This window comes from Salvelinus alpinus, chromosome 20 (assembly GCF_045679555.1).
Source record: "Salvelinus alpinus chromosome 20, SLU_Salpinus.1, whole genome shotgun sequence".
NCBI lineage: Eukaryota > Metazoa > Chordata > Actinopteri > Salmoniformes > Salmonidae > Salvelinus > Salvelinus alpinus.
This window is the reverse complement of record NC_092105.1, coordinates 49,096,102-49,123,043: the sequence shown is the minus strand read 5'-3', so window position 1 is coordinate 49,123,043 and position 26,942 is coordinate 49,096,102.

Genomic DNA, 26,942 nt, shown 5'->3' with positions numbered 1-26,942 from the left:
AAATAGAGCTTTTTGGTCTAAACTCCACTCGCCGTGTTTGGAGGAAGAAGGATGATGAGTACAACCCCAAGAACCCATCCCAACCGTGAAGCATGGAGGTGGAAACATCATTCTTTGGGGATGCTTTTCTGCAAAGGGGTCAGGACGAATGCACCGTATTGAGGGGAGGATGGATGGGGCCATGTATCGCAAGATCTTGGCCAACAACCTCCTTCCCTCAGTAAGAGCATTGAAGATGGGTCGTGGCTGGGTCTTCCAGCATGACAACGAAACGAAACACACAGCCAGGGCAACTAAGGAGTGGCTCCGTAAGAAGCATCTCAAGGTCCTGGAGTGGTCTAGCCAGTCTCCAGACCTGAACCCAATAGAAAATCTTTGGAGGGAGCTGAAAGTCCGTATTGCCCAGCGACAGCCCCGAAACCTGAAGGATCTGGGGAAGGTCTGTATGGAGGAGTGGGCCAAAATCCCTGCTGCAGTGTGTGCAAACATGGTCAAGAACTACAGGAAACGTATGAGCTCTGTAATTGCAAACAAAGGTTTCTGTACCAAATATTAAGTTCTGCTTTTCTGATGTATCAAATACTTATGTCATGCAATAAAATGCAAATTAATTATTTAAAAATCACACAATGTGATTTTCTGGATTTTTGTTTTAGATTCCGTCTCTCACAGTTGAAGTGTACCTATGATAAAAATTACAGACCTCTACATGCTTTGTAAGTAGGAAAACCTGCAAAATCGGCAGTGTATCAAATACTTGTTCTCCCCACTGTATATGGAATCCTACCTCCTTTATTGTGCTACTCACAGACCTTTCTAAATGTGGTTAGAGTTCCTGCTGAGAAAAGGTTCATGTGGAGGGTACTGAAGGAAAAAGACGATTTTGTTTTCTGTGTGGGTGTACGATGGTACCTTTATTGGAACTGACCTCTCCCAGAGTTGCTTCCTATGCAGGGGAAGCAGTAGGGGAGCCATGTTGTCTGGGAAGACTCCTCTCCAGTAATCAATAAGACTGCCCAGTTCCCCTGCCCCGTCTCACCCCACAGTCTTCAGTATGATGAGAATGAAAGGTGGGAGAAGGATAAGAGAGAGCCTGGAATCAGACACAGATGAAGCATTGTTAATCATGCAAAGTTAAGTAAGATAGAATTTGTACAGGCAAAAATACTTGTTTTCTGGAAATTGTACTTCAGTGAGGGGAAATTAGAGTAACTAAAATCTGGATTATGCGTTACATATAACAAGCTGCAGTGGAATGTGATTGATATTTACAAATGGAAAGAAATCTAAGTACTTTACGGTTATGGAATATATGTGTGTGTGCGTGCGTGCATGTGTGTCCTTATTAGGTATACCACTTCCACATTGACCAGCCAACTACAACGATATAATACAACACACCTAAATGCTGACAAGCAGTATTTTTGTGTTGATATAAATGTATAAATTTGAAAAAAATACATCTATATTCTCCATTATAACCACCGGTCCTGTTGATCTTTTCATTCTGTCTCGATTGATCTTATTGGAGGGTGGAGGAATAAATACAATTTAAGAATCTGATGACAACATCTTCTTACTTGCCTTGTGTTCAATTTCTCTGGTGTTGTCACATTGGCACATCTCAGTGAATAGAATCAGTTATTCATCATGGAGGGAATCTCAATTTCATGAAAATGTTCAACATTTACAGTGAACAAAAATATAAATTCAACATGTAAAGTGTTGGTCCCATGTTTCATGAGCTGAAATTAAAGATTGCAGAAATTTTCCACACACAAACATCTTATTTCTTTAAATGTTTTTGTACAAATTTGTGTCGATTTCTGTTAGTGAGCATTTCTCCTTTGCCAAGATAATCCATCCACCTGACAGGTGTGGCATATCAAGAAGCTGATTGAACATCATGATCATTACACAGCTGCACCTTGTGCTGGAGACAATAAAAGGCCACTCTAAAATGTGCAGTTTGGTAACACAACACAGATTTCTCAAGTGTTGTGTTAGTGCAATTGGCATGCTGATTGCAGAAATTGTTCTACCATAAGCCCCCTCCAATGTCATTTTAGAGAATTTTGCAGTACGTCCAACCGGCCTCACAACCACAGACCTCATGTAACCACGCCAGCCCAGGACCTCCACATCCGGCTTCTTCACCTGCAGGATCGTCTGAGACCAGCCACCCGGACAGCTGATGAAACTGTGGGTTTGCACAACCAAAGAATTTCTGCACAATTTGTCAGAAACCGTCTTAGAGAAGCTCATCTGCGTGCTCGTCGTCCTCACCAGTGTCTTGAACTGACTAACTTGCCTAAATAATTACCATCCCATAGCACTCACGTCGTTAGCCATGAAGTGCAATGAAAGGCTAGTCATGGCTCACTTCAAAACCACCATGCAAGAAACCCTACACCCACTCCAATTCGCATACCGCCCCAACAGATCCACAGATGATGCAATCTCAATCTCACCCCCACACTGCCCTTTCTCACCTGGACACAATACATCTGCCACGCTGATCTTCAACACTGGGGCCCCTCAGGGGTGTGTGCTTAGTCCCATCCTGCACTCCCTCTTCACCAACGACTCCAACACCATTATTAAGTTTGCTGACGACCATAAGACTGCTGAACAACTAATCAAATGTCCACCCTGACTATTTACATTGACCCCCCCCCACACACACACACTATTATTTACACTGCTGCTACTCACTGTTTATTATCTATGCATAGTCACTTTACAAATTACCTCAACTAACCTGTACCCCCACACATTGACTCGGTACCGGTACACCCTGCATACAGCCTCATTATTGTTATGTACATACATTTAGTTTATATTGTAAATATTTTATTAGCTCTATTAATTGAACTGCTTTGTTTGTTAAGGGCTTGTAAAGTAAACATTTCACGGTAAGGCCTACACAAACGTTTGGATTCACCTACTCATTCCAGGGTTTTTCTTGATTTTGACTATTAATAAGTGTGCCTTGTTAATTTGTGGAATTTCTTTCATTCTTAATGCTTTTGAGCCAATACGTAATGTTGTGACAAGGTAGGGGTGGTATACAGAAGATAGCCCTATTTGGTAAAAGACCAAGTCCATATTATGGCAAAACAGCTCGAATAAGCAAAGAGAAAGGACAGTCCATCATAACTTTAAGACGTGAAGGTCAGTCAATCCGCAAATGCAGTCGCAAAAACCATCAAACGCTATGATGAAACTGGCTCTCATGAGGACGGCCACAGGAAAGGAAGACCCAGAGTTACCTCTGGTGCAGAGGATAAGTTCATTAGAGTTACAGCCTCAGAAATTGCAGCTCAAATAAAGGCTTCACAGAGTTCAAGTAACAGACACATCTCAACATCAGGCTGAATCACAACCGGCCGTGATTGGGAGTCCCATAGTACGACGCACATTTTGCCCAGCGTCGTCCGGGTTTGACCGGTGTAGGCTGGCATTGTAAATAAGAATTTGTTCTTAACCGACTTGTCTAGTTAAATAAAGGTTCAAAATAAATAAATAAAATAAAATCAACTGTTCAGAGGAGACTGCGTGAATCAGGCCTTCATGGTCAAATTGCTGCAAAGAAACCACTACTAAAGGATTACCAATAAGAAGAAACTTGCTTGGGCCAAGAAACACAAGCAATGGACATTAAACTGGTGGAAATCTGTCCTTTGGTCTGATGAGTCCAAATTTACATTCGTGAGACGCAGAGTAGGATGATCTCCGCATGTGTGGTTCCCACCATGAAGCATGGAGGAGGTGGTGTGATGGTGCTTTGCTGGTGACACTGTCTGTGATTTATTTAGAACTCAAGGCACAGTTTACGAGCATGGCTACCATAGCATTCTGCAGCGAGTTTTTAGGAGCAATAGATGTTACTGTCACCACGATTGTTGACATTCCATCAATTTTGGAATGTTAAATTAAAAAACCCACTGAATGGAATGAAGTCCTCATGTTATGTCATAATGACTCTGTCCTGCCCCAAAATACCTATTTCACACCTGCCCAACCACAAACAAACATTTCCCTCTTTTCTGCTTTTCCCAGTAATACCACCCAGCCCCTCTCCACAAGCTAGAATCCCTCTTTTGGAATTAAGTCCTCTTGTTCCAGGTAATTACAGCCAGGTTTGGCCAAGAGGTCCACAAACTTAGACACATCATCGTGACAGGTCTGCAGCGTTCTGGGAAGGTAAGAGGGAACAGAGGGTTTCTCTCTCTTTCAGAGGACATTTCAGACCGAGTTTGAAATCATTCACCTTTGGCGTGGCAGTGCAGGTTAATACATTCTGAAATTAGAATTTTGAATTGATGCTGCGACATTCTCAGTGTGACAGCAATGACGATGACATAATGGATCTTTCCAGTTTAAACCCCCTTAGAGCCACGAGGTAACGTTCAGAGGCCATTAGACAAATTCTCCAGAGGCTCACAAATTATTATAACAGTACGTTTACAACAACACACAACCAAGAGCACAGTCCAATAGAGTTTAGTACACACCTTGTGGTCCTTACCTTAGTGTCCAAGAGAAACACAGAAAAGAACCATACATCCATTCATACATGCAACCATTCCCACTGTCTGTTTTTTTAACTGTTTTCTTAAATGAAAAAATAAAAAGACAAAACATTAGAGAAAGACAGCTGTGTAGTCTTTGCCTAAGCTTTGGCCATCAAATGTGGCTATTCATAGTTGTTTACAAGAGAATATGGCTGGTTGGGTACAAGAAGCACCATTGTCTTACTTTCTCCACATGGCCAAAAACTTGTGAACGGATACGAAGCCAGTCCTGTCACCTCCAGAACTGAACAATGGAGCTTTCCAGTAGAGGACACTCGCACACCTGGAGAAAGAGAGATGAGAAGGGGTAAGTGTTTTAGATAAGGATCCTCTTCTGGGATGTCAGAAAACTTTACTCTGCTTGACAGGTCACATGTAATAGAAGTGTGTCGAACAAAATATGGTCCGGCTACCCTCTTAAGTGCTCTACATTATCCTTCAATAGGGTGAGCTAAATCAGATTATTTTTCTCTCTCTCTTTCTTAAACAAACAGCTGTCAGTCATTGCTCTGATCCCACCTAAAGAGCTTAATGGAGTCCAGGAAAATTGTTAAGCCTGGTCAAAATGTGACACAGCATTTCCCTGGGCTGTGAGTGATATAGCAGCGAGTCGAGTTGAGCTGCCCGGGATGACTGGCTTCCTGAATGGCCCATCTCCCACTGATAATTGCCGTGTTTCCCTCAAAGACCTCCCTGACAAAACCTGGCTGACGTTTCTTTCTCAACTCAGGTTCCTCTCAGGTCAGCGGTCACATACCTCAGGGGGTACAGAGATAATATTTTCAAGGGTTAAGAGAAAGAGAAAAAAATCTTTGGTAAAACCAGGGGCTAATTGCGCTAATGAAAACAATTTGCTGGATGGCTGTGGAGCTCCGGCGCTACAAATCACCATCTCACCTTGGCAACCTGCTCCATCTCCTCAAAGGTGGCCCTTTCTCTGAGGAATTTGGAAAATATTTTTTAGATCTTGGAAATGAGGCCGTCGATGTTAATGTTGGCTTTGGGCCGACCCCGTGGGAAGAAGAACTTTAGAAGGCTTTCACTCAGTGCCGTGGCAACGGACTCCTCGCTTTTCACTTGGGCCTGAAGAGAGACAGACAGGACAGAAATACATACTGTTAGCCGTTGATGCTAACACAGCACCCACTAACACCTTCTAAAGTAAGCAAAGCCTAACTAGACCTTATAAATACTCATCCGCCGGCCCCGCCTCCCTCTGCCCCATTAGGTAAGAGCTATGGTTGCTCAGCAAATGACCCCATCCATCTACCAGTTAACTGTAATGGTTTTCTATAAAGATGTGTCAAGTTATGTTGGAATGTTCAAAACACACCATTTACACTAAGAGTCATTCTGGTGGGCAGGCGCAAATCACCAGGATAGACTCCTACAGACATAGAGTACCAGTCAAATTTTGGACACTCATTCAAGGGTTTTTCTATACTTGTACATTGTAGAATAATAGTGAAGACATCAAAACCATGAAATAACACATATGAAATCATGTAGTAAACCAAAAAGTGTTAAACAAATCCAAATATTTGAGATTATTCAAAGTAGCCACCCTTTGCCTTGATGAAAGCTTTGCACACTCTTGGCATTCTTTCAACAAGCTTCAAGCTTCTAATTACATTTTGTGCCAGGATCTAAAACGGCTGTTTTGTAGATATCAAAATACTTAAACTTACATGCAAAATACCTGCTGTTAACTTTAAAATTATCGGAATTAATTATCCAAAGAGAGTGTAAAGAAGAAGAATCTTCTTTACACTCTCTTTGGATAATTCATTCCGATAATTTTTAAGTTAACAGCAGGTATTTTGCATGTAAGTTTAAGTATTTTGATATCTACAAAACAGCCGTTTTACATCCTGGCACAAAATCTGGAATGCATTTCAATTAACAGGTGTGCCTTGTTAAAAGTTAATTTGTGGAATGTATTTCCTTCTTAATTTAATGCGTTTCAGCAAATCACTTGTGTTGTGACAAGGTCCATCTTCTGTATACTGTATATCTTCTGTATTCCCTATTTGGTAAAAGACCAAGTCCATATTATGGCAAGAACGGTTCAAATAAGCAAAGAGAAATGACAGTCCATCATTACTTTAAGACATGAAGGTCAGTCAATCTGGGAAGATTTCAAGAACTTTGAACGTTTCTTCAAGTGCAGTCGCAAAAACCATTAAGCGCTATGATGAAACTGGCGCTCATGAGGACCGCCACAGGAAAGGAAGACCCAGAGTTACCTCTGCTGCAGAGGAGAAGTTCCTTGGAGTTACCAGCCTCAGAAATTGCATCACAATTAATTGCTTCACAGAGTTCAAGTAACAGACACATCTCACCATCAACTGTTCAGAGGAGACTGCGTGAATCAGGCCTTCATGGTCGAATTGCTGCAAAGAAACCACTACTAAAGGACACCAAAAAGAAGAAGAGACTTGCTTGGGGCAAGAAACAACCAATGGACATTAGAACGGTGGAAATCTGTCCTTTGGTCTGATGAGTCCAAATTTGAGGTATTTGCTTCCAACCACCTTGTCTTTGTGAGACGCAGAGTAGGTGAACGGATGATCGCCGCATGTGTGGTTCCCACCATGAAGCATAGAGGAGGTGTGATGGTGTGGGGTTGCTTTTCTGGTGACACTGTCTGTGATATATTTAGAATTCAGGGCACACTTAACCAGCATGTCTGCCACAGCATTCTGCTGCGATACGCCATCCCATTTGGTTTGCGCCTAGTGGGACAATCATTCGTTTTTCAACAGGACAATGACCTAAAACACACCGCCAGGCTGTGTAATGGCTATTTGACCAAGAAGGAGAGTGATGGAGTGCTGCATCAGATGACTTTGCCTCCACAATCACCTGACTTCAACCCAATTGAAATGGTTTGGGATGAGTTGGACCGCAGAGTGAAGGAAAAGCAGCCAACAAGTGCTCAGCATGTGTGTGAATTGACTGTTGGAAAAGCATTTCTCATGAAGCTGGTTGAGAGAATGTCAAGTGTGCAAAGCTGTCATCAAGGCAAAGGGTAGCCACTTTGAAGAAGCATTTTTGGTTACTACATGATTACATGTGTTATTTCATAGTTTTGACATCTTTACTATTATTCTACAATGTAGAAAATAGTAAAAAAATAAAGAAAAACCTTTAAATTAGTTGGTGTCCAAACTTTTGACTGGTACTGTATGGTCAACCCATTTTAATACACTCTACAGCACCATTCAAATTGATGCAAATACAGAACAATGCCAAATTTATGAGAAGTTGAATAGATTAGAAAAGCTATAAAAGGACAATTACTGAACAGAAAAAGAAACTTCAGGCTCTCAAATTTTAAAAAGCATGCGGACCTGATGGCATCCTAAATGAGATGTACAAATTTACTTGTAGAAAATTTCATTTGGCTATATTAAAACTGTTTAATTTGATCCTGAGGGTAGGTTATTTCCCTGACATCTGAAATCATGGACTCATTACCTCAATCTTTCAGAACGAAGACAAATTTGACCCTAACAATTAATGAGGCATGTGTGAACAGTAACCTGGAGAAGGTTTTCTGTAGTATTATAAATGTAAGATTTCCAAACTTCCTTCAGAGAAGAAACAACTTCATCGTGTATTTTATCCCCTTGATTAAAAAATAAATTGTGCTGATCACATCCCTGAGTGAATATTACTGTGCTGGCCATTTGTATAACCTGTCTGGTGTGTAGCGTATGTGCCCCACATTCAGCTGATTCATATTCCTTCTGGCAGAACCGTCTGGGTCTCGGCAAAATACTCGTTAGCATACCGGGAGGAGATGCCTTCTGGCATCCGCCTTTTAATTTGTATTGCGTGCCGAGCGAATGGGCTCTGACCGTTGTGATGAATGAAGAAGGGTTTGGCGCCAAGTAGATGTGACTGTCCTGGGCCGTTTCTTCACACCTGGTGATTTATGGGTTTTTCTATCATTTAATTTCTCATGGGAAGGGTCAAGGGGGGCGCACTGCCATCCGCCCCAAAATGAAGCTGTTTTGATTTCACCGCCCCCTTCGCATTTAGATCAACATTTAGTATCCTTTACTCCTTCAGCAGAGAGGGGGTTCAGTGTCGTGACTTGACTTGAACATTAATCTGAGGACTGTTATTTATCTAATCAACTAACTGTTTAATTGTTACCCGATTTAAATTAATAATGTAACAATTAACTCATTAGGATCTAGGGCACCACGAGAGTGGTTCTTTAGAGTTGCCATCTCCCGAATTAAACTCTAAAAGGTTTCTACATATCACATCTATAAATAATCATAACCTCGTATCATACCTTGGTTTCATGCATGTTAACATTAGAAGCCTACTCCCTAAGTTTGTTTTACTCACTGCTTTAGCACACTGTGCCAACCCGGATGTCTTAGCCGTTTCTGAATCCTGGTTTAGGAAAACCACCAACAACCCTGAAATCTCCATCGTCAACTATAACATTTTCCGCCAAGATAGAACTGCCAAAGGGGGCGATGTTGCAATCTACTGCAAAGATAGCCTGCAGAGTTCTGTATTACTATCCAAGTCTGTACCCAAATAATTCGAGCTTCTACTTCTAAAAATGAACCTTTCCAGAAACAAGTCTCTCACTGTTGCCGCTTGCTATAGACCTCCTTCTGCCCCCAGCTGTGCACTCGATACCATATGTGAATTGATTGCCCCCCATCTATCTTCTGAGCTCGTGCTACTAGATGACCTAAACTGGGACATGCTTAACACCCCGGCCATCCTACAATCTAAACTTGATACCCTCAATCTCACACAAATGATCAATGAACCCACCAGGTACAACTCCAAATCCGTAAACACGGGCACACTCATAGATGTCATCCTAACTAACTCGCCCTCCAAATACACCTCTGCTGTTTTCAATCAAGATCTCAGCGATCACTGCCTCATTAACTGCATCCGTAATGGGTCTGCGACCAAACGACCACCCCATGACATTGACCTCATCCCGTCAGTAGATGATGCCTGGCTATTCTTTAAAAGTCCCTTCCTCACAATCTTAAATAAGCATGCCCCATTCAAAAAATGTAGAACTAGGAATAGATATAGAAAAAGTTCAAAAAAGTTCTGGAACATTGTAAAGTCCATGGAGAATAAGAGCACCTCCTCCCAGCTGCCTACTGCTCTGAGGCTAGGAAACACTGTCACCACCGATAAATCGACTATAATTGAGAATTTCAATAAACATTTCTCTACGGCTGGCCATGCTTTCCACCTGGCTACCCCTACCCCGGTCAACTGCCCGGTACCCTCCACAGCAACCCGCCAAAGCCCTCACCATTTCTCCTTCACCCAAATCAAGATAGCTGATGTCCTGAAAGAGCTGCAAAATCTGGACCCCTACAAATCAGCCGGGCAAGACAATCTGGACCCTCTCTTTCTAAAATGATCTGCCGAAATTGTTGCAAAAACTATTACTAGCCTATTCAACCTCTCTTTCGTATCGTCTGAGATTCCCAAAGATTGGAAGTTGCCGCGGTCATCCCCCTCTTCAAAGGGGGTGACACTCAAGACCCAAACTGCTACAAACCTATATCTATTCTACCCTGTCTAGCCTTTCTAAGTTCTTCGAAAGCCAAGTTAACTAACAGACCACCGACCATTTTGAATCCCACCGTACCTTCTCCGCTATGCAATCTGGTTTCAGAGCTGGTCATGGGTGCACCTCAGCCACGCTCAAGGTCCTAAACGATATCATAACCGCCATCGATAAGAAACATTACTGCGCAGCCGTATTCATCGACCTGGCCAAGGCTTTCGACTGTCAATCACCACATTCTTATTGGCAGACTCGACAGCCTTGGTTTCTCTAATGATTGCCTTGCCTGGTTTACCAACTACTTCTCTGATAAACTTCAGTGTGTCAAATCGGAGGGCCTGTTGTCCGGACCTCTGGCAGTCTCTTTGGGGGTGCCACAGGGTTCAATCCTCGGGCCGACTCTCTTCTCTGTATACATCAATGATGTTGCTCTTGCTGCTGGTGATTATCTGATACACCTCTACGCAGACGACACCATTCTGTATACTTCTGGCCCTTCTTTGGACACTGTGTTAACTAACCTCCAGACGAGCTTCAATGCCATACAACTCTCCTTCCGTGGCCTCCAACTGCTCTTAAACGCAAGTAAAACTAAATGCATGCTATTCAACCGATCACGGCCCGCACCTGCTCGCCCGTCCAGCATCACTACTCTGGACGGCTCTGTCTTAGAATACGTGAACAACTACAAATACCTAGGTGTCTGGTTAGACTGTAAACTCTCCTTCCAGACTCACATTAAGCATCTCCAATCCAAAATTAAATCTAGAATCTGCTTCCTATATTGCAACAAAGCATCCTTCACTCATGCTGCCAAACATACCCTCGTAAAACTGACCATCCTACCGATCCTCGACTTCGGTGATGTCATCTATAAAATAGCCTCCAACACTCTACTCAACAAACTGGATGCAGTCTATCACAGTGCCATCCGTTTTGTCACCAAAGCCCCATACACTACCCACCATTGCGACCTGTACGCTCTCGTTGGTTGGCCCTCGCTTCATACTCGTCGCCAAACCCACTGGCTACAGGTTATCTACAAGTCTCTGCTAGGTAAAGCCCCGCCTTATCTCAGCTCACTGGTCACCATAGCAGCACCCACTCGTAGCACGCGCTCCAGCAGGTATATCTCACTGGTCACCCCCAAATCCAATTCCTCCTTTGGTCGTCTTTCATTCCAGTTCTCTGCTGCTAATGACTGGAACGGACTGCACAAATCTCTGAAGCTGGAAACACATCTCCCTCACTTGCTTTAAGCATCAGCTGTCAGAGCAGCTTACAGATTACTGCACCTGTACATAGCCCACCTATAATTTAGCCCAAACAACTACCTCTTTCCCTGCTGTATTTATTTAGCTCCTTTGCACCCCATTTATTTCTATTTCTACTTTGCACATTCTTCCACTGCAAATCTACCATTCCAGTGTTTTACTTGCTATATTGTATTTACCTCACCACCATGGCCTTTTTTGCCTTTACCTCCCTTATCTCACCTCATTTGCTCACATTGTATATAGACTTATTTTTCTACTGTATTATTGACTGTATGTTTTGTTTATTCCATGCGTAACTCTGTGTTGTTGTATGTGTCGAATTGCTATGCTTTATCTTGGCCAGGTCACATTTGCAAATGAGAACTTGTTCTCAACTAGCCTATTAAATAAAGGTGAAATAAATAAATAAATATCATCCTTCTGAACAGTCGTAACCTCCTTGCATCTGCAAAAAACAGAGCCTTACTTATGATTCAGTACTACACAAATTGGTTTAATTATATATTTACTAGCTAATTAAATGGTACCACAGAATAAACATACAAACTTAATACGTTAAAACAGGTCCCTAGCAGACTGACAACAATATGGCTGCTTTCTACAAAAGACATGGAGAGGGAGAGAGGGACAGAGACACATTTAGAAACTACTCTCACTTACAGTACTCCTATACTTTGCACACAACCGCAGCCCGCTTGGATTAAGAGATTATGAATGTATTTACGTGAAATGCCTTGGTTCGCCATGTATCTCTCTCGGAACCGAGCCGCCTTGGAAAGGGGGTTGGGCCTTTTCGTGGCATGATTGTTAGACTCTGATTGTCCAAAAAAATTTCCAACAAGTCTTCTACTGTTGTTCTTCTCTGTAGTTGTCCGCTATCCGGTGACTTGTCGTGTAGTCCTGAACAGAACTACAGAGTTGATTTTCCTTCCATTCGTTCCTGAAGATGCTTCTATGAAGATAGGCTAGCCAGCCGTATCGATGGTTCCCAGTGGGGTGATGAGAGTAGGATAATACGATGGTTTGAGCAGAGTAGTAGAATGGTGAGTTTATCGTCTCTACCTCATGTTGATATTCAGAGTTCAGACCCCTTTAAATGTAAGCTGCAGCTCTAAGTCTCTGGGCTGATATGTTAATTAATCTGTTCAAACGGGCGGTTCAGCCGGGCTGACATGCTCTCTGACCTCACTCAGGGGCGTGACTTGTAACTTTTCTAAGTTTATGTCAAGCAATTATCTTATGGCTCCTAAAATTACGTCCCTCTCTTAACCTCTCTTGGGTAAGAGGCAGTATTTTCACGTCCGGATGAAAAGCTTTCCCAGAGTAAACTGCCTGCTACTCAAGCCCAGATGCTAGGATATGCATATTATATTACATGTTATAAGTAGATTCCTATAGAAAACACTCTGACGTTTCTAAAATTGTTTGAACGATGTCTGTGAGTATAACAGAACTCATATGGCAAGCAGAAACTTGAGAAACAATCCAACCAGGAAGTGGGAAATCTGAGGTTTGTTGTTTTTCAACTCTTTGCTTATCCAAGATACAGTGGAAATGGGGTCATGGAAATGCACTTCCTAAGGCTTCCACTAGATGTCAACAGTCTTTAGAACCTTGTTTGAGGCTTCTACTGTGAAGTGGGGGTGAATGAGAGGGGAATGAGTCAGAGTTCTGCCAGAGAGCCACGAGCTGACCAGGCGCGTTCACGTGAGAGAGTTAGCTTGCGTTCCATTGCATTTCTGAAGACAAAGGAATTCTCCGGTTGGAACATTTTTGAAGATTTCTGTTAAAAACATCCTAAAAATTGATTCTATACATCGTTTGACATGTTTCTACGGACTGTATCGGAACTTTTTTGACTTTTCGTCTGCACCTAGTGATCGCGCGTCATGAATTTTGATTACCGGGCTAATCGCGCTAACAAAAAGGAGGTATTTGGACATAAATGATGGACTTCATTGAACAAAATAAACATTTATTTTGGAACTGGGATTCCTGGGAGTGCATTCTGATGAAGATCATCATAGGTAAGTGAATATTTATAATGCTATTCTGACATCTGTTGACTCCACAACATGGCGGATATCTGTTTGGGTTGTGTTGGTCTCTGAGCGCTGTACTCAGATTATTGCATGGTGTGATTTTTCTGTAAAGTTTTTTTGAAATCTGACATAGCGGTTGCATTAAGGAGAAGTGGATCTAAAATTCCATGCATAACAATTGTATCTTTTAGCAATGTTTATTCTGAGAATTTATGTAAATTGGTGTGGCTCTCTGCAAAATCACCGGATGTTTTGGAACTACTGAATGTAACGCGCCAATGTAAACTCAGATTTTCAGATATAAATATGAACTTTACCGAACAAAACATACATGTATTGTGTAACATGAAGTCCTATGAGTGTCATCTGATGAAGATCATCAAAGGTTAGTGATTCATTTTATCTCCATTTGTGCTTTTTGTGACTCCTCTCTTTGCCTGGAAAAATGGCTGTTTTTCTGTGACTTGGCTCTGACCTAACATAATCGTTTGGTGTGCTTTCGTTGTAAAGACTTTTTGAAATCGGACACTGTGGCTGGATTTACAACAAGTGTATCTTTAAAATGGTGTAAAATACTTGTATGTTTGAGGAATTTTAATTATGGGATTTCTGTTGTTTTGAATTTGGCGCCCTGCAGTTTCACTACCCTAGAGAGGTTAACAAAAACACTCAGAATTTTTCATATTTCATGCACAAAGCATAGGATGGACACTTCATGTGTGTAGTGGGCATACTTTCCAAGTTACAGTATTTCCTATATATCATTTTTAATGATATCACAAAATAACAAACTAAATGACATTAGTGTTCTATAGGCCGCCTCATTCCTCTGGTGAACATTGGAGAGGGAGTGCTGAATGTTCTGTCAACATAAAAAATATTTTCATATGACCCTCTATAATGTTTATGACCACAAATAAGAATAACTGCTGCAACCCTGTGTTTATAAACGTGGGTATAAACTTTTCCACTTCAGCATGCTTTTGTGGCACTGTCGATGCCGCACGGGCAAGAAGGTTGAGGGTTTGCCGACCACGATGGACAAAGCATACTGATTTCTGGCACTTCAATATCATGGTTTGCATTTTCAACGCCGCAATAAAGACTGTCAATCTCGACCAACAGAAAATACATCCCTCCCTACCTTGTAGGCTTACCCAGTATTGAAAGTTTGGCTTGACAATCTCCAAATGTCATTAATATTTTTGGTGTTTTGTAACAGATGTCTCTTTCCAATCATCAAATGGCTGCTGCACAGATTGTTGTTAACATCCTGTGTGTGTGTGTTGTTCAGGATGTGGTGAACTCTCACACATGCCTGGCCTTCCTGAAGGAGACGTCTGACTTTCACTCAAGCTACATCATCACAGAAAGTCAACATACATACCACACCAAAATACCACTAAGTTTGTCTGAAGAGGTTAAAGTGTTTTGTTAAATATCATGTAAAATGTGTTCTGTCTTAATTGGATTGTGTGAGTGACTCTGAAGCATTGGTGTCACATAATCTTTATTTTTTGGGTGTGTGAGGATGAGTTGAAGTGAACTTTTGAGTATAATGGAGGCTATTAAAGCTGTCTGTTGTGTACGCAGGCTGTCTCTTGTTAATAAATCATTGTGTTGTGTACCTTGCAGGTTGTCCAGAGGATGTTCTACAAGGTCAACAGGTCATGGACAGGTAGGATCAGCTGTTCGGAGCTCAGGAAAAACAGATTTCTCCAGGTAGGAAGGAAGTTCTGAGGTGGAATGGATAATTTTTCAGATGAGGAGTGGCTGTTTGGAGTCTGGTTCCTCCCATGGTTTCTTCCCATCAAGGGAGGTTTTCCTCGTCACTGTATAGTGAAAAGTGCTAAATAAGTCACTATTAATTTGTTAATTGATTGTTTGGCTGGTTGGTGGTTGAATTGATTAGTCCAACAGAATGTGTCCCTGCTAGAGCAGCAGCAGGAAGAGGATGTGAACCAGCTGAGTTCTTCTCGTATTTCTATGTAATCTACTGCAAGTTCTGGGAGCTCGACACAGACCATGACCTCTACATAGACCAGAGAGACCTGGCCATACTGTATTTATGGTATGGAAACCATTCACTTGACATCCCAATGAGCTTGATTTATCTTGTGTGATTGTGGATCACATCTCCCCTAGTCTAAGGCATTTTTTTCACTACCTTGACATTTTGGCTTCTACAGACATTTCTGTAATAGGCACCATCAAGTATTTTATGTCTATGGATTCAGCAAACTGTTAGCTACAATAAATATAATGTCAACAACAACAAAAACGTTGAGACACATGAGTGAAAATATGCCATAAAGGTAAAAAAATATATAAAATGTTGAATTTCTTTGTTTCTTGTTGTGAAAAGCACTGTAAACCATAATAAACAAGATATCCAACACCAGATTGTGGTTCCCCCAGGTCTTGAGAATAATGTACCAGTATTTGGAGGCACAAATATCAATGAAACAAACAACTATATACATATTTGGGACTACTGCCCACATCTGTTTTCAACAGAACATAAGCCAAATTCATATATAATGGCCACTTCTGACCCTCACATATTTTGTCACAGGTTAAAGCCATTCCCAATTTCACAGAGGGTCACCCCAGTGATCCCACAGTCATTAGTGGGACTAGTTCCCCATCTACTGGCCTTCATGTGTATTGCACCGTAGGGAACTACTTAAGCAATAACGCCCGAGGAGGTGTGGTAAATGTGCAATATATTAGCTAACATAACACAGGGGTGATGGTTGCTAATACAGATCTCAGTGGTATTCACACATTGTAATCTTGGACCTATCTCACTATGGATCAAATATGAGACTAATTATTACAGGTCTGATCGATTCATGCAATGTCATCTCAGAGATATCTCTACATGATCTCAAAGCGGTGCTGAAGGGGGAAATAATCACAAAAGTGGAGAAGATATGATTTATTTCCTTTAATTCTTCATTCAATATACATTCATACTGTTCCAACACAAGTCATTTGTTGAGCATATCTAGTCCTTCTCAAGTGTGTTTTGAAAAGGAGTTGCAAACACAATACCGGGCATAGACGTCAAGTCAAGGAAAACAAATTTGACCAAAACACATGCTCAAGGGCAATTACAACTGTGTTGACAGGGGTGTCCAATAGGGGCTCAACATGAAAGCATGTACCATGTGTTACAGTATCTTGCAGCAAAGAAAAACCTGCACATTCAAATTCGCTAATAAGTGCCCATTTGTCACCTGATTCCTCAGAGGTAAAGAAATCAATCTGCCCATACTTTATTTGTGCTACTTTAGAAGAAGAAAAAAATGTAAAATGTGTCCTTATTTCTCCTTTCCTATAATGCCTTGATGTGAGACGAGTTCTCTTAACTTGTGCCCTGTAAAATGCCTTCACTGAATGTGGTGAATTAATGTGGCGACCAGCATGTTTTTCTATTGCAGAGAGGTGCCTTGCCTCCAGTTGATGTTCACTTGATGCTCCAATGATGTTTGTTCTCGACTTATCACTGTTTTCGTCATAAAAACTATGGTCACTGGTCATCCGTGCGTAAAAGTCAGCTATGGCATTAGCTGGCTTTAGGATTTTGCAAAATAACAGGGATAGACTGCACTAGTGTGACTGCATGGACCATTTGCATGGGTATATTTTGAGTACACTTAACAAATAGCCATTTTTGTCTTCAAAATGGAAACAAGAATGAGTCCATGATGGGCCAAGGGCTCTGACGCTGTCTGCTAGGTGCACAAGAAGTTGAATATTTGCAGTTTGGTAACGCTCACCATAGAGATGACTAATTTGAGAGCAAAAGTTCCATAGCAGTTTCTCTGCATGACCAATATGTTGTATTGATATTGATATGGAGTCCATCAGAAGAATGAAAATAACTTAGAGGGAGGAAGTGGTTGTAGTAAAGCGTTCCAAGAACACCACGGAAAACAAAAGGTCCAAAAAAGATTAAAAGAGTCCGATATTCTGATGCCTTAAAAAACATCCTGTGAGATGCTACTGATCGAGGATATCGTGTCAAGGATGGTGGTCGGACATCTTGCAATCGCTTGTCTATTTTTTTTTGTTTCTTTTGAAATGCTGAAGGTCTGATGAGAAGACTCAGTGGAAAATCATAGAAGCATCAGAAGGCGCATCCCTCCTAACAAAGCTGAGTGCATGTAGTCAATGCCAGTGCTACGGATTAGGTCATAAAGTTGGCTGAGCCAATAGGGACCCTTCACACCTTTCACAGTGGTTTTTGTCTCATAGGCCATTTTAGCATCATCAAATGTTTGATGCGTGCGAGGTGGCCCTTTTGGATCCAATGGATCCAATTATCGTACCCCAAGGTGAAATAATAATAATATATGTAATATATAATTTTCAGGGCTATTTTCCAACATTAGCTACAGCCAGGTTAGCAGTTGCGTATTCAAAAATACAACAGCACAATTTCCCATTTTGATCTCCCAGACTAGTGCTATTGTTCAGATTTAAAGTTACTGGTTTTAACAAAAAGGTATAAATATGGATAAAAATTAGCTAGCTAGCTAGCTGCTAGCTACCAGCACTTCTAAATAATCTCTAACGTCTGTCCAAATGACCCAATAATTTTAATCTGCTTGCTAAATGAACTGAATTTAGATAAAGCAATGATTGTAGTTATCATTATATCATGAGTGATTGATGGGTTTGAATTTGTATTTATATAAATTGGTCAACTGCAAATTATCTTGAAATAAACATATTGAAATTACTATTCACAGAATGGACATGCCAAAGCCTAAGAAGAATTGTCCTCCAAAGAGACAAAGGTTTCCCACAAAGAAGGTGCAACATATGTCTCCAGAATTGGACCCAAATGAGCATTCTGGTAAGTACTGCGCTAATCTGAAATCATATCAACGTTTGCTACCCGTAGGATAAGCACCATGTAGGAGAAAATAATGATGTGCAAATATGTGTCTCAACCAGTGATCTTTTGAGTAACACATGGCAGACCGCCTTTAACATTTTCTCTCCCTCTTCTCAATTTCTCTTAGGACATTTAGCTTTTGTGAGGTTTGAGGATGGATACACTGCGAAAATCTTCCAAACATCTGATATTCTAGGTGAAGAGGACGTTCCTATCAGACAGCTGCAAGATCTTAGGTCAGGAGTAGCCATTCTAGCCAAGGGGTCAGATGGCAGATTTTATAGGACCACTGTTGAATACATTAGGAAGCCAGACCAGATTGGGAAAAAAAGGTTTGAAAGAAAAACAATGACATACTCTTAGATATGGACAACGAAGAGAAGGGCCACCCAACTCAACCAACAGTATGTCAGTCACCCACAACTGAACATTAAAGCTCACCGTGTTCAAGTGACACTGTAATAATTGAGAGGAGACCACTGTCTGAAAACAGCGAAGATGCAGATCAATACCCCCCCCTGCAGACAAAACACAGCCAGTCCACCTCTCTATGGTGGCAACGCACCCGCCCTGGTGAGAAAGCATCAACCAGCACCAAATGAACAGTACGCACCAGCCCCAGTTGTACAGCATCCCACAGCCCCCATGAAACAGCACACACCCACCCTGTTGAGACAGCATCCACCAGCAGTGGGATAGCTTCCCCTAGCCCCCGTGGGACAGCACGCACCAGTCCCCACTGGATGGAATGCACCAGCCCCAGTGGGACGGCATGCACAAGTCCTCACTGGATGGAACGCATCAGCTCCAGTGGGACAGAACGCACCAGCCGCATGGCAGCCATGTGATGGTTGCAGTTACGAGTTCGAAAAAAATCCTCCGAGACAAGGGAAGGATGGAGGAAGTAATTTTGAGAATAGGTAGGTAATTAATATCATGTCACCTATCAAACTTTATTTTGTGAAGTTGAATTGTAAATCATTTTGAAAAACGTTTTTTTGTTTATCTTTGGAAGAGTGATTGGGCCTTGAACACATTATATTGAATGTACAGTCGTGGCCAAAAGTTTTGAGTGACACAAATATTAATTTCCACAAAGTTTGCTGCTTCGGTGTCTTTAGATGTTTGTCAGATGTTACTATGGAATACTGAAGTATAATTACAAGCATTTCATAAGTGTCAAAGGCTTTTTTTGACAATTACAAGAAGTTGATGCAAAGAGTCAATATTTGCAGTGTTGACCCTTCTTTTTCAAGACCTCTGCAATCCGCCCTGGCATGCTGTCAATTAACTTCTGGGCCACATCCTGACTGATGGCAGCCCATTCTTGCATAATCAATGCTTGGAGTTCGTCAGAATTTGTGGGGTTTTGTTGCCTCTTGAGGATTGACCACAAGTTCTCAATGGGATTAAGGTCTGGGGAGTTTCCTGGCCAGCGACCCAAAATATCGATGTTTAGTTCCCCGAGCCACTTAGATATCACTTTGCCTTATGGCAAGGTGCTCCATCATGCTGGAAAAGGCATTGTTCGTCACCAAACTGTTCCTGGATGGTTGGGAGAAGTTGCTCTTGGAGGATGTGTTGGTACCATTCTTTATTCATGGCTGTGTTCTTAGGCAAAATTGTGAGTGATCCCACTCCCTTGGCTGAGAAGCAACCCCACACATGAATGGTCTCAGGATGCTTTACTGTTGGCACAGGACTGACACAGGACTGATGGTTGATCTCACCTTGTCTTCTCCAGACAAGCTGTGTTCCGGATGCTCCAAACAGTCGGAAAGGGGAGAAAGGGGAGAAAATGACTTTACCCCAGTCCTCAGCAGTCCAATCCCTGTACACTTTGCAGAATATCAGTCTGTCCCTGATGTTTTTCCTGGAGAGAAGTGGCTTCTTTGCTGCCCTTCTTGACACCAGGCCATCCTCCAAAAGTCTTCGACTCACTGTGCGTGCAGATTCACTCACACCTGCCTGCTGCCATTCCCGAGCAAGCTCTGTACTGGTGGTGCCCCGATCCCGCAGCTGAATCAACTTTAGGAGATGGTCTTGGCGCTTGCTGGACTTTCTTGGGCGCCCTGAAGCCTTCTTCACAATAATTGAACCGCTCTCCTTGAAGTTCTTTATCCGATAAATGGTTGATTTAGGTGAAATCTTACTGGCAGCAATATCCTTGTCTGTGAAGCTCTTTTTGTGCAAAGCAATAATGACGGCACGTGTTTCCTTGCAGGTAACCGTTGGTTGACAGAGGAAGAACAATGATTCCAAGCCAACCCTCCTTTTGAAGCTTCCAGTCTGTTATTCAAACTCGATCAGCATGACAGAGTGATCTCCAGCCTTGTCCTCGTCAACACTCACACCTGTGTTAACGAGAGAATCACTGACATGATGTCAGCTGGTCCTTTTGTGGCAGGACTGAAATGCAGTGGAAATGTTTTTGGGGGATTCAGTACATTTGCATGGCAAAGAGGGACTTTGCTGTTAATTGCAATTCATCTGATCACTCTTCATAACATTCTGGAGTATACGCAAATTGCCATCATACAAACTGAGGCAGCAAACTTTGTGAAAATTCATATTTGTGTCATTCTCAAAAGTTTTGGCCACGAGTGTACTGTATGTGCTATTGTCTCCTCTCAGACTCAGTCCAGATCCGAGAGCTGCCACCTCTCATTGACATCGTTGGAGAGAAACACTGTGAGCTACAGGAGAGAAGGCCAGCAAGAGCTGTTTCCTGACAGTGGCATGTTCCTCTCATCGTTCCGCCTTGCTGCCATCCATCAGGCATCTAGGCAAGATGGCTTGCGTCTGTTTCATTTGTTTTTTGACCAGTTTTTTCTCAGTGGAAGAATGTGTCAATTCAGTTGCCTTTGGATGCCATGGCAAGATCCCCCAAGGGGAAGCGAGTCCTTGACCGGAAGAAGGTCAGCGGAATTCTAAGTAAGCATTTTCTCAAAGCTAGGTTACTTTGTTACTTAACTGTCTACAGCAAATTAGGATTTATTCTTGATGAAAAATGTACGTATGTTATTTGCTAATACATTACTGCAATCAAGTTTCTGAAAAAATGCAGCTTAAATACCTCAGAAACAAACCAAAATCCCCAATGTCCTTTTAAGACGTTTGTGTTTTGCATAACTGTGAGTCCTTGAGTAGAATTGTCATCTGTTATTTATGTGTTATTTGTCAAAATATGAATTAAATGTTTTAAATACTTTATTCCAGCCTACGTCTTGCGATGTGCTACCTTGGATGGTTGGACCGTAATCGATGAAGCCAAACTGAAGAAGACTTTCATCAACAAGTGTAGGACCAGAGCAGGACATAAAGAGTAGTGACTGTTCTAAAATATTTTTGTTTGTGTACCATGTGCAATGTTCATATGTGAAATAAGGTTAATTTAAGAACACACTGTTATGGGCTAACTGGTGTCACATGTAGGTTAGACTTTATGTTCACTACATCTGGCGGGTGACAACTGCCTATTTTCATTTCTACAATATTATTTTGGGGTTTACCTAACGTTTCAAATCAGGTACAAGAGCATATGCTAAATATTCATTTTCTTTACGTTCTTAGAGTTAATGGAACCCAAGCTGTGCTGGGAATGAAAAGTCATATGCTTTGTAAATATAATAAGCACTGTTGAATACATTTGTTGAACACAATCAGTTTTCATTCTGGGTTTTAATCATAATTAATACTGCAAATTAATGCTAACAAATTAAATTCTTAATTGTTTCTCATCCCATTAATCAAGCTCATGCATAGCTTCTGTAGTAATTTTAAGATACATAACATGTAGAGATCTCCTTTATGGCTCATAATTCTTAGATATTTCTGAAATGATCACCTCAGACGAAGATCATTAGTCTAATAAAAGTCTCAAACTTGTCTCAGGAACTTATTATTGCTCCTTTAAAATAACAGAGGCAAGAATGAGCTCAATGGTATACAATGATGAGACCTTTTCTGCTGATCATACTTCTCAAATACTGCTAAAACCATCATCTCAATTCATCTTCATGTGTTCTATATACGTCTCATAGAAGTCTCTAACTTCATCTCAATATTTTGCCTAAGGGGCCTTTAGGAACAATAAACCAGACACAAACGGTCACAGAATGATTCAAAATTGAGAAGCTCTAGGTAGTCTCAAAAGATCTGCAGGATATCCGAGTGAGCAACAGATATTTTCCTATGGGATGCGCCGAATGCAGGTGTAGAACTTACTGTGAAATGCTTACTTACAAGCCCTTAACCAGCAATGGAGTTAAATTACAAAATAAACTATATAAACGAATAAACTACATATAGACACAGTGCCTTTGAAAAGTATTCAGACCTGTTGACTTTTTCCACATTTTGTTATGTTAGTCTTATTCTAAAATATAAATAAATAAAAATAAATCCTCAGAAATCTTTACACAATTTCACGAAAATGACTAAGTGAAAGCAGGTTATTAGAAACCTTTGCAAATGTATAAAAATAAATGATTTACATAAGTATTCAGACCCTTTGAGGTGAGACTCGAAATGGAGCTCAGCTGCATCCTGTTTCCATTGATCATCCTTGAGATATTTCTACAACTTGATTCGAGTCCACCTGTAGTAAATTCAATTGATTGGACATGATTTGGAAAGGCTGTCTATATAAGGTCTCACATTTGACAGTGCATGTCAGAGCAAAAACCAAGCCATGAGGTCAGGAATTGTCATTAAACATCATTAAAGGTCCCCAAGAACACAGTGGCCTCCATCATTCTTAAATGGAAGAAGTTTAGAACCACCAAGACGCTTCCTAGAACTGGCCACCCGGCCAAACTGAGCAATCGGGGGGGGGGGCCTTGGTCAGGGAAGTGACCAAGTACCTGATGGTCTCTCTGACAGAGCTCTAGAGTTCTTCTGTGGAGATGGGAGAACCTTCCATAAGGACAACCATCTCTGCAGCACTCCAACAATCAGGCCTCTATGGTGGAGTGGCCAGACAGAAGACACTCTTCAGTAAAAGGCACATGACAGCCCACTTGGATTTTCCCAAAAGGCACGTAAAGACCCAGACCATGAGAAACAAGGTTGTCTAATCTGATGAAACCAAGACTGAATTATTTGGCCTGACTGCCAAGCGTCACATCTGGAGGAAACCTGCCACCATCCCTATGGTGAAGCATGGTGGTGGCAGCATCATGCTGTGGGGATGTTTTTCAGCGGCAGGGTCAGGGAGACTAGTCAGGATCCTGGGAATGATGAGTGGAGCAAAGCACAGAGAGATCCTTGATGAAAACCTGCTCCAGTGCTGAGGTCCAAAAGGACAACGACCCTAAGTACACAGCCAAGACAACGCAGGAGTGGCTTCGGGATAACTCTCTGAATGTCCTTGACTGAACCAACCAGAGTGTAACCTGATTGAACAACTCTGGAGAGACCTGAAAATAGCTGTGCAGAAACCCTCCCCATCCAACCTGACAGAGCTTGAGAACATCTGCAGAGAAGAATGGGAGAAACTCCCCAAATATAGGTGTGCCAAGTTTGTGGCATCAATCCCAAGAAGACCAGATGCTATAATCACTGCCAAAGGTGATTCAACAAAGTACTGAGTAAAGAGTCTGAATACTTATGTAAATGTGAAACCTGTTTTTGATTTGTCATTATGGGTTATTTTGCGTAGATTGATGAGGGGGAAAAACAACTTTAATACATTTTAGAATAAGAATAACGTAACAAAATTCGGAAAAAGTGAGTACTTTGCACAATCTTGGCATTCTCTCAACCAGATTCATGAGGAATGTTTTTACAACAGTCTTGAAGGAGTTCCACCATATGCTGAGCACTTGTTGGCTGCTTTTCCTTCAGTCTGCGGTCCAACTCAGCCCAATTTGGTTGAAGTCGGTTGATTGGGGAGGCCAAGTCATCTGATGCAGCACCGTCACTCTCCTTCTGGTCAAATAGCCCTTAAACAGCCTGGAGGTGTGTTGGGTCATTGTCCTGTTGAAAAACAAATGATAGTCCCACTAAGCGCAAACCATATGGGATGGCGTAACGCTGCAGAATGCTGTGGTAGCCATGCTGGTTAAGTGTGCCCTGAATTCTAAATAAATCACATACAGTGTCTCCAGCAAAGTACCCCCATACAATCACACCTCCTCCTCCATGCTTCACGGTGGGAACCACTCATGCAGAGATAATCCGTTCACCTACTCTGCGTTTCACAAAGACACGGCAGTTGGAAGCAAAAATCTCAAATTTGGACTCATCAGACCAAAGGACAGATTTCTACCGGTCTAATGTCCATTGCTCGTGCTTCTTGGCCTAACCAAGTCTCTTCTTAGTAGTGATTTCTTTGCAGCAATTTGACCATGAAGGCCTGATTCACGCAGTCTCCTCTGAACAATTGATATTGAGATGTTTGTTACTTGAACTCTGTGAAGTATTTATTTGGGCTGCAATCTGAGGTGCAGTTAACTATATTTTTTATTTAACTAGGCAAGTCAGTTAAGAACAAATTCTTATTGACAATGACGACCTACCAAAAGGCAAAAGGCCTCCTGCGGGGACGGAAGCTGGGATTAAAAAATAAATAAAATATAGGACAAAACACACATCACAACAAGAGAGACAACAGAACACTACCTAAAGAGAGACCTAAGACAACAACATAGCAAGGCAGCAACACATGACAACACAGCATGGTAGCAACACAACATGACAACAACATGGCAGTAGCACATGGGAGCAGCACAAAACATGGTACAAACATTATTGAGCACAGTCTGATGGCCTTGAGATAGAGACTGAAAAACAGCTTCTCGGTCCAAGCTTTGATGCACCTGTACTGACCTCGCCTTCTGGATGATAGCAGGGTGAACAGGCAGTGGCTCGGGTGGTTGTTGTCCTTGATGATCTTTTTGGCCTTCCTGTGATATCGGGTGCTGTAGGTGTCCTGGGGGGCAGGTAGCTTGCTACGGGTGATGCGTTGTGCAGACCGCACTACCCTCTGGAGAGCCTTGCGGTTGTGGGCGGAGCAGTTACGGTACCTCTCTTTCCCTTGATGTCCTTGAATAAACTGGAAAAAAATGGAAAATGTAAAACACCAGTTAGCAAGGTGGAGAGAATGAGGTTCCTTTATTGGAGGTCCTGGTTTGGGGTTGTGGTCAGGTAGCTCTCTCTCTCAAAATTGACTCATTATTCCACAGTACAGGCAGAGGAGTGGTGGCAAATGTAGAGGTCAAGAGAGAGTGAGAGGAGGGAGGGCAAGAGAATAAAAACAACAGCTGTCTTACACCTCCAATAGGCCTCTTTCTCTCTTCCTAATGCACTTATCCTCTGCAGCAGAGGTGACTCTGGGTCTTCCTTTCTTGTGGCTGTCCTCATGAGAGCCAGTGTAATCATAGCACTTGATGGTTTTTGCAACTGCACTTGAGGAAACTTTCAAAGTTCTTGAAATGTTCAAGATTGACTGACCTTGATGTTTTAAAGTAATGATGTCGTTTCTCTTTGCTTATTTGAGCCGTTCTTGCCATAATATTACTGTATACCACCCCTACCTTGTCACAACACAAGTGATTGGCTCAAACGCATTAAGGAAATCAATTCCACAAATTAACTTTTAACAAGGCACACCTGTTAATTGAAATGCATTCCAGGTGACCACCTCATGAAGCTGGTTGAGAAAATGCCAAGTGTGTGCAAAGCAGTCATCAAGGCAAAGGGTGGCTACTTTGAAGAATCTCAAATAACAATTTTTTAGTTACTACATGATTCTATATGTGTTATTTCATAGTTTTGATGTCTTCAACATTATTCTACAATGTAGAAAATAGTCAAAATAAAGAAAAACCCTTGAATGAGTAATGGTGTCCAAACTTTTGACTGGTACTGTATATTACAGAGTTTGTTATATATGAAAAAAAAGGTCCTGTACCCTGTACCATCTCTTAGTCTTGTGGTACACAGAGTAGTACTGTAGTGTCCATCCACCTGGTAAAGAGGAGGTTTACCATCCCTGATCCACCTGACCTGTGAAGCAGAAAATCCTTCATTACCAACATTCATACTTTTCCCCCCGACTAAATGATCTACCCTTCCCCATTTAGCTCAGTGGATGTGTGTAAGGGGAGAATGTTAAAGCCTGCCCTATGCTATTGTTTTGTTGTAGTGGTAGGGGGTTGAGGGAAGTTATGTGAAAATATATCATTGTTTATTTTTTCGTGCTATAGTCTATCATGATGTAGTCTATTTCAATATAAAATCAACCCTGTATCACCAAATGTGTCTATTTTCATTTACAGATGTATTCAGCAATGAAATAAATAATAACGGCACATTCAGTAAAGTTATTGTAGACTTCGCTACTCCCTTATCCTACCAACAAAGTAAATAGACGGCGAATTTACCGTTAGGCTATCAAAACAGTAAAATAATATAATGCCTTGGACGTTACCGTTATCCACACTGTAAATAGTAAATGTTTTCGAATAAACCAAATAGCCAATTTGATATCACACAGTAAATATTTCCGAAGAATATCACAATTAAAAAGTAGACCTATTTACGATTCCTCCACAATGA